The sequence below is a fragment of the Schistocerca serialis genome, chromosome 4 (assembly GCF_023864345.2).
Source record: "Schistocerca serialis cubense isolate TAMUIC-IGC-003099 chromosome 4, iqSchSeri2.2, whole genome shotgun sequence".
Taxonomy (NCBI): domain Eukaryota; kingdom Metazoa; phylum Arthropoda; class Insecta; order Orthoptera; family Acrididae; genus Schistocerca; species Schistocerca serialis.
In genome coordinates, this window is record NC_064641.1 from 209787986 (window position 1) to 209797173 (window position 9188).

At 43.0% G+C, this 9188-nt stretch overlaps 1 non-coding gene across 1 annotated transcript; it reads left to right on the forward strand.

Moving 5' to 3' along the window:
* The first annotated feature begins 8209 nt into the window (after positions 1-8209).
* On the forward strand, positions 8210-8317 carry LOC126476745 (U6 spliceosomal RNA). The gene has a single exon (XR_007587205.1). It is a non-coding gene; the product is annotated as a U6 spliceosomal RNA (small nuclear RNA).
* The last annotated feature ends 871 nt before the right edge of the window (positions 8318-9188 follow it).

Genomic DNA, 9188 nt, shown 5'->3' on the forward strand with positions numbered 1-9188 from the left:
AAGAGTATGGATTCTACAAGAATATGGTGTTGACATATCAAGCTGTCCACCACCTTGAACGATGGAGATGTCATTATGGTCCTACTGTTTGGTGTACCTAATGTACTACCAAAATGATAACATACAATATTAATGCCACATTTCAGTGTCTTGGCTACACTGATAAATACTTCAGGAAGAGAATTACAGATTGTCTCACTTGGTGTTGTGCTTCTGTAGACAGATATGGCCTTTCAGTGCAGCTACGTGCAACCCACTGCGCTACAATCATGATGCTATCCTTCCCATTCCTTTCCTAGTTCTTGTAAATTTGCTAAAGACTTCTACAGTGCGTGTGCACTTTATTTCACTCCTTGATATTTTTAATTCATGTAAAAATGCTGAAGACTTTTACAGTGCATGTTTAAATCATGTAAAAATGCTAAAGACTTATACAGTGCGTGTGCACTTTATTTCATCTCTTAATGTGATCAGTTCACGTAAAAATGTTAAAGACTTATACAGTGCGTGCGCACTTTATGTCATTTGTTAATATATTTTGTAGTCATTGCATATACAGTTTGTCATTTCTTAATATGTTGTGTACTCAGTGCGTGTGCACTCTATTTCATTTCTTAATATGTTCTGCACTTATCAATAATGTTATAAATATATATATATATATATATATATATATATATATACTCTGTAACTGTACGCTTAGTAAATTAAATAGATTATTGAAGAATTTGTTGCTCATGGCAAGTCCAATTGACTCACCATCGCTGCCAAATTTTTGCCCCTCCAGTGGAGGGTTATGTAAGAGGTCCATGACTAAGGAATCTGTTGCTAGCGCACTTGAGTAGATGTAATTTCGATGGATTGTATGATATGTAAGCTATAAGAGAATCTCAGACCAGAGAGTAGAGTTGACTGCAGTAGGAACTGTGTGGCAGTACGAGTAAGTAGAAGCTAGCAGTCTGGTGTATCGAGTTTGCTGGGCCGGTCGTGGGGAGCGATGGCGGTGCCTGAGCAATGTAGTATAAGGTAAAAGCAGCCTCGCGCATATGTATTATTGTTATTTCAAGTCCCATGTAAATGTTTTTTAAAAAATCTCTTAATACTAATCTTTCTTTAAAAAATTAACTTTTCACAATCATTCATATGAATTTAAAGAATTTACTAATTTCAACAATCCATGGTCATCCCGATTACTGTAAAGAAAAATCAGTTGTTTCTTTTATACATGACAAATCTATCGGCCAGCATTGCACTGGGCTGTGCCAGAAAAATTTCTTACAGGAGCAGATATATATGCGTTATCCGGCGACTTCATTGAGGTAAGAATTTTCAATTTATTCAGAATGAATCTTCAGGGTCATGAGGCAGCACTGCTGACGTCCAAAATTTACCAGTTTAAATTCACAGTCAATTATTGAAAGGTTATAAATGAGCCACAATTTTATTGAGAGATTAGTCGTATTTTATTATTGGTAGGTTACGGAATTTATTTATTGGGAGGTTACTCTGAATGTGGATGCAATAAACATATTTTTACTATTGGGAGGTTACATGGTGTACTCGCCTTATTAGCAGCAGGAACTCTCGGTGCTCTCTCACTGACGGTCTAACTGACTCTGAGCTGTTCTAACCAAAACAAACAAAAGCCTGTACGATACGAGGGTCGATGCAAGGGTCGATAGCAAAGGTGGTATGTACGCTACACTGTTATTAAAATAAAACATTGTCCCTAGTAAGCATTCAAACAAGCAAGAAATTAAAAACATAAACTTTTATCTACACAGATAAGTGAAAATAAGTCACTCGTATTTGAAGCTCGTAAGAATATGTAATAAACGAATGGTGTACTAGCCTTATTAGCAGCAAGAACTCGCTGTGCTCTGTCACTGACGGTCCAACCGACCGACTTCACCATAAAACGTGATATTGAATACAGTTTTTCATTATCAAAGTAGTTTCCATTGTATATATTTTCTGAGTGTTAATATATCCTAGCTTTTCTTAATTGAAACCTAGTTTCACTTATGGTGAGCAGCAGACACGAAACTTAAGGACGTTTGATACCACGACATGTCGAGTTCACCTATAATCGTAGTGGAACAGTACAGTGTTGCCCATAAGAAGTAGACCACTAACTGAATCGCCGTAACCTCTAGATTAAGCGAATTTTGTGACAGGTATTTCTCGCAACATATAGCAGAACTGTAGCAGAGTTCTAAAAATTCAGGTTTCTTAAAAGCTACTGTGGTGTCACCGCCAGACACCACACTTGCTAGGTGGTAGCTTAAATCGGCCGCGGTCCATTTAGTACATGTCGGACCCGCGTGTCGCCACTGTGTGATCGCAGACCTAGCGCCACCACAAGGCAGGTCTCGAGATACGGACGAGCACTCGCCCCAGTTGTACGGACGACATTGCTAGCGACAATACGGACGGAGCCTTCCTCTCATTTGCCGAGAGACAGTTAGAATAGCCTTCTGCTAAGTCCATGGCTACGACCTAGCAAGGCGCCAATTGTAACAGTGCATGTATCTTACGAGTCTCATTTGTATAGTCAAGAGAGATGTATCACAAGGAGTGAATAAAGTTAAGTATATTCCAAAGCTACATATTTTCTTGATAGCAGTCATAACGTATCTTGTTCCAGACTTGACGCCAGTCGGCGTGTGTGTACGCGTGCCTTTCTTTCGGCTCCCTTCCCAGTGTGGCGTAGCAAGCTTGTTGCGCCACAACAGCTACTATCTGAAATTCTGAAACGGTGACTACTACGATCAGCGGGAGAAGTGAACTCGTTGTGTATGCCTGTACTTTGCAACCATAGTGTGCAACATGCTCACCACTGCGTGCATCTTAACCATGGGTCACAAGCACCGAAGACAAATACCACTGTATGTTTAAGCAAACATTCCGGTGTAATTGTCACCTATTGGATAGTCTGCGTTTAGGGAGAGCAAAAACTGTCGACACGACCTACAAGATTAGCTGCTGCAGAATGTGTTATAACGAAAGGGGAGCTTCATTCTGCTGCCAGCACAACCGCTGAAGATGATATATCTATATGAGTAGAAGTAACCCTAATGAGCTGCAGGTAACAGAACGAATTTAACTCTGCCGAGGGCAGTGTACGGATTTGAAATTTCGTGGCGGTTTAAAACTGTGTGCGGAAGTTGGAACTGGGGCCGTTGCCTTTCTCGGGCAACTCCCTACGAACTAGTATACCCAAGAACGACTCACAACACGCCCTCGCAGCTTATCTTCCGCCAGTACCTGCACTACTATCAAACTTTCCTGTGTAACTTGCGAGACAAACAATTCTGAAAGAAAGGATATTACATACTGGCTTAGCCACACCCTAGGGGATTGTTTCCAGAGCAAGTCTAACTAAGAGTAGAGCTGTCTACATTTTCATCTACACATCTCCTATGCGGTACATAACGGAGTGTACCGTGTACTGCCGCTAGTCCTTTTCTGCTCCATTCGCAAATGGAGGGACTGGATGACGATTGTCTCCGTCCCTCGTGCCAGCCTTGATTTCTCTCGTCTTGCGTTTGTCGTCCTCGCGCGAGATGTTTGTTTGCGACGGTAGTATCATTCTGCTGTCAGTCGCGACTGCTGGTCCTCTAAACTTTCTCAATAATATTTCTCGAAAAGAAGGTCTTCTACATTCAAGGGATTCCCATTTGAGTTCTCGGAGCATTTCCGTAACACTTGAGTGTTGATCAAAGCTACCAGTGAGAAGTCGAACAGCACACCTCTGAAGTAATTCGATGTCTTCCTTTAATCCGGTCTGATGCGGATCCCAAACGCTCAAGTATGTTTCCTTGATAGATGAGCTACACTTTCCTAAAGTTCTCCCTATAAACCGAATTCGACCATTCTCCTTTCCCATACCGATCTCATGTGCTCGTTCCATGTCATATGTCTGAAACGTTACACCTGGATATTTAATCGACTTGACTATTTCTGAGAGCAGACCAGTAACACTATATACGAACGTTATAGAACTGTTGTTTTCCTACTCATATGCATTAACTTACAGTCTTCTATATTAAGAGCAAACTGTCATTCTTTATAATTAACGGAAATTACCTCTATCGTCATACGAGGGCAGTTCAATAAGTAATGCAACACATTTTTTTTCTGAAACAGGGGTTGTTTTATTCAGCATTGAAATACACCAGGTTATTCCCCAATCTTTTAGCTACACAACACTATTTTTCAACGTAATCTCCATTCAATCCCACGGCCTTACGCCACCTTGAAATGAGGGCCTGTATGCCTGCACGGTACCATTCCACTGGTCGATGTCGGAGCCAACGTCGTACTGCATCAATAACTTCTTCATCATCCGCATAGTGCCTCCCACGGATTGCGTCCTTCATTGGGGCAAACATATGGAAATCCGACGGTGCGAGATCGGGGCTGTAGGGTGCATGAGGAAGAACAGTCCACTGAAGTTTTGTGAGCTCCTCTCGGGTGCGAAGACTTGTGTGAGGTCTTGCGGTGTCATGAAGAAGGAGAAGTTCGTTCAGATTTTTGTGCCTACGAACACGCTGAAGTCGTTTCTTCAATTTCTGAAGAGTAGCACAATACACTTCAGAGTTGATCGTTTGACCATGGGAAAGGACATCGAACAGAATAACCCCTTCAGTGTCCCAGAAGACTGTAACCATGACTTTACCGGCTGAGGGTATGGCTTTAAACTTTTTCTTGGTAGGGGAGTGGGTGTGGCGCCACTCCATTGATAGTCGTTTTGTTTCAGGTTCGAAGTGATGAACCCATGTTTCATCGCCTGTAACAATCTTTGACAAGAAATTGTCACCCTCAGCCACATGACGAGCAAGCAATTCTGCACAGATGGTTCTCCTTTGCTCTTTATGGTGTTCGGTTAGACAACGAGGGACCCAGCGGGAACAAACCTTTGAATATCCCAACTGGTGAACAATTGTGACAGCACTACCAACAGAGATGTCAAGTTGAGCACTGAGTTGTTTGATGGTGATCCGTCGATCATCTCGAACGAGTGTGTTCGCACGCTCCGCCATTGCAGTAGTCACAGCTGTGCACGGCCGGCCTGCACGCGGGAGATCAGACAGTCTTGCTTGACCTTGCGGCGATGATGACACACGCTTTGCCCAACGACTCACCGTGCTTTTGTCCACTGCCAGATCACCGTAGACATTCTGCAAGCGCCTATGAATATCTGAGATGCCCTGGTTTTCCGCCAAAAGAAACTCGATCACTGCCCGTTGTTGGCAACGCACATCCGTTACAGACGCCATTTTAACAGCTTCGTACAGCGCTGCCACCTGTCGGAAGTCAATGAAACTATACGAGACGAAGCGGGAATGTTTGAAAATATTCCACAAGAAATTTCCGGTTTTTTCAACCAAAATTGGCCGAGAAAAAAAATGTGTTGCATTACTTATTGAACTGCCCTCGTATATCCTTCTACAGTTACTGACCAACGACATTATACTGTACACTGCAGCATCATCAGTAAGCAGCCGCAAATTGCTGCTCATCCTATCTGTCATACCTTTTATGTACAGCCGGAACATAATGACTACATACCTAATAACTGGTCTATTCAGCGGTGACACGTCATGGCATGGAAGCAATGAGATCTTGGTTGGTCGTTGGAGTGAGCTGGCCAAACAACAGCACACACAAATCACCTAATTCCCGTAAATTCCGGGGAGGGGGCGATGAACTCTGACACCCCCATTCAATCACATTTCAGGTGTTTTCGATTGGGTTCAGATCTGGCGAGTTGGGATGCCAGCACATCAATTGGAACTCACCACTGTGTTTCTCGAACCACTCCATCGCACTCCAGACCTTGTGACATGGCGCTTTTATCCTGTTCAAAAATGCCAATGCGATCGGGAACACTATTTTCATGAAGTTGTGTGTGTGGTCTGCAACCAGTGTACGATACTTCTTGGCCGTCGTGGTGCCTTTCACGAGCTCCACTGGATCCATGGATGCCCATGTGTATGATCCCCAGAACATAATGGAGCCGCCGCCAGCTTGTCTCCGTCCCACATTTATATGTCAAGGAGCTTTTCTCCTGGAAGACGGCGGATTCGCTTCCTCCTATCGGCATGATAAGAAGGTATCTGGATTCATCAGACTACGCAACGCTCTGCCACTGCGTCAACCTCCAGTGCCGATGGTCACGTGCCCATTTCAGTCTTAGTTGCCGATGTCGTGGTGTTAACATTGGCACATGAATGGGTCATCGGCTGCGGAGGCTCATCGTTAGGAGTGTTCGGTGCACTGTGTGTTCAGACACACTTGTACTCTCCCAGCATTAACGTATGATGTTTGTTCCGCGACAGTTCCCCACCTTTCCTGGTTCACCAGTCTACCCAGCACACATCTGTAATAGGAGGTGGCCGCCCACACCCACGATGTATGGATGTGGTTTCGCTCATCTTGAAACCACTCACCAAGGCACTCCTCGAACACCCAATAAGTCGTGCAGCTTCCGAAATGATCGTGCCGAGCCTCCGGGCCATTACAATCAGGCCTCGGCCAAACTCAACCATTCTACACAGGGATAGCACGCTCACTGATACTATATGCGCCATATGTGTGTCTGACTAGCAGTCACTCCTCTCCGGTTGACGCTGCTGTCGCCTGGACGGGTGTATATCGATAATAGGTCGGTGGGCATAATGTTGGGGGACATAATGTTGTGGCTGATCAGTGCATAATGAGAACCAGAGCGGCTCTATCACACTTCCCTGGCAATACTGATCATACCTTTGACTCTGATGAATACACGTCACTCAAGACAACATACTGGATTCGAGTCATTCATATATCTGAGAACCTATTCCGTAAGTTCGTACCTTTGTTAACATTCTGCAATGTGACACCGTGTCAAACGCTTTCCAGAAATCTGTAAATATAGAATCTGTCTGTTGCCCTCCGCCCGCAGTCAGCAGGATATGGTGCGAAAACAGCTATGTTTCGCACCAAAAATGCTTTCTAACTTCTTTACGATAAAATGACGTCAGCAGAAAAATGCCTTGGAATGTGAAAAACGTAATCATCTTACAAGAGAAGTTGTATTTGCCCACATCGCAATAAATACGTATATATAGACAGCAAGTTTCGGCAATTTAAATTGCCATATTCAGATCATCAACATACACTAACCAATGGGCCATTCAATGTAGTAAATAGATCGCAGTGCTCTACACTGAGTGTCACAATAGTTTACGTACGTTGATGATCTGAAGATGGCACTTTCAATTGCCAAAACTAGTCGTCTATGTATGTATTTATTGTGACCTGGGCAAGTAAAACTTCTCTAGTACGAAGACTACATGTTTATAGATTAGTGTTGGTTTGTGGATGGTGACTTTCCTCTCTCAAGGAAAATTATTATATCCTAATGTGGAATATGCTAAAGAATTCATCTGTAATTTTCTGGGTCCGTTTTTTTTACCCCTTTTATAGCCGGGAACCACCTGCGATTTTTTCCAGTCGCTTGGGACTTCCCACTGGGCGAAACATTCGCAGTACATGCATACTAAGGAAGAGGTCAATGTCTAAGAGTACTCTTTGTAATACGTAACTGGGATTCAATCTGGAACTGCCGACTTATTTCTTTTCGATTCTTTCAACTGCTTTCCAACGCCAGAGATGACTATTTCTGTGACCTGTATATGGGAGTTTGTGCGATGGTATATCTGTACAACTCTCCAGCGTAAATGATTTTTTAAAACGCGAAATTTAAAACTTCGGCTTCCTGTTGCCACAGAAGACTCGTCTAAAAGTGACTGACATGGAACCTTCGATCCACTTTACCATTTTACTCAAAAACAGAATGTTCTAGGATTCTCGGCAAGATCTTTCACCACTGTACGATGTTGACTGTTCTTGTATGCTTTGATGTTTTGCAGGCGCACGAATTTCTTCCCATTTTTTTCAGTAAACATTTTTTCAGTGTTATTTTTTGAACCGAAAGTACAAAAATATCTGTTTTCCCAGCATCTTCCGAATTCTGTTATTAAGCCACAGTTGGTATTTTCTGTCCTTTATCCACTTACTTAGAAAGTACTTCTCGAAAGCGCGATGTACAATCAGTTTAAACTTTGCCCATGAATCTTCTACGTGTTTGAAGACAGGTTCTAGGCTATTGCGTTCTGCAAAATGTATTTTTGCTTTAAATACTCTTCTAGGGTGCAGGTGCATATTCGCTTGGGCAGTACATATACTAAAAAACTGGAACGATGCAGAGAAAATTAACATGGCCCCTGCGCAAGGAGCATGCAAAATCATAGAAAAAAGGCTACTAATCAAAAAGTTTGGCCCCGGATTCGAACTTCGCCACTACTTCAATTTTGAATAAAAATTATCGCCTTCGTTCCATCAAAGGTCTTGTGAAAGAGGACGCAGGAGCGAGCAGAGTTTTAGGGCAATAGTACCCTTGGGCTGGGAAACTATCCCTAAAGGTGGAAGAACCTGCAATGATCAACGGCATGAGAATGCAGAAGGCGGTGGAAACTGTTCCATTAAAGACACATAAAGTGTATCCACACAACATGTGATCTGGAAAATGATGATTTCTACACTGGCAAAAGATTCCGGATCAGTTCTCCATTAGGCTCTCCGAGAGGGGACAGCAAGGAGAAGGTGACCATGAGAAAAAGTTTGGAAAACCAACGAAAGGGTAACGTTCTAGGAGTCGGTGCGTGGAATGTTAGAGGTTTGAACGTGATAAGGAATCTACAGAATTTGAGAAGAGATATGCAGAGGCTCAGTCTAGATATAGTTGGGGTCAGTGAAGTGATATGGAGAGAAAACAGGATTTCTGGTCGGATGAGTATAGGGTAACAACAACAGAAGCAGAAAATGGTATAACGAGAGTAGCATTCGTTACGAATAGCAATGTAGGGCGGAGAGTGATTTAATGTGAATAGTTCAATGACAGGCTTACTCTCATCAGAATCAACAGCAAATCAACACCAACAACAATAGTTCCGGTATACATGCCGACTTAGCAGAAAATGGAGAGGCAGAGAAAGCATATGAGGATACTGAACTACTGAGGGGGTAATTCACTTCATAGATGGAGATGAAAATTTAATGGTCAAGGTGTATTGGAGTGCGATTGTAGGGGAAGGAGTAGGAGAAAGCGTTACGTGATAATACGTGCTTGGTATTGGGAA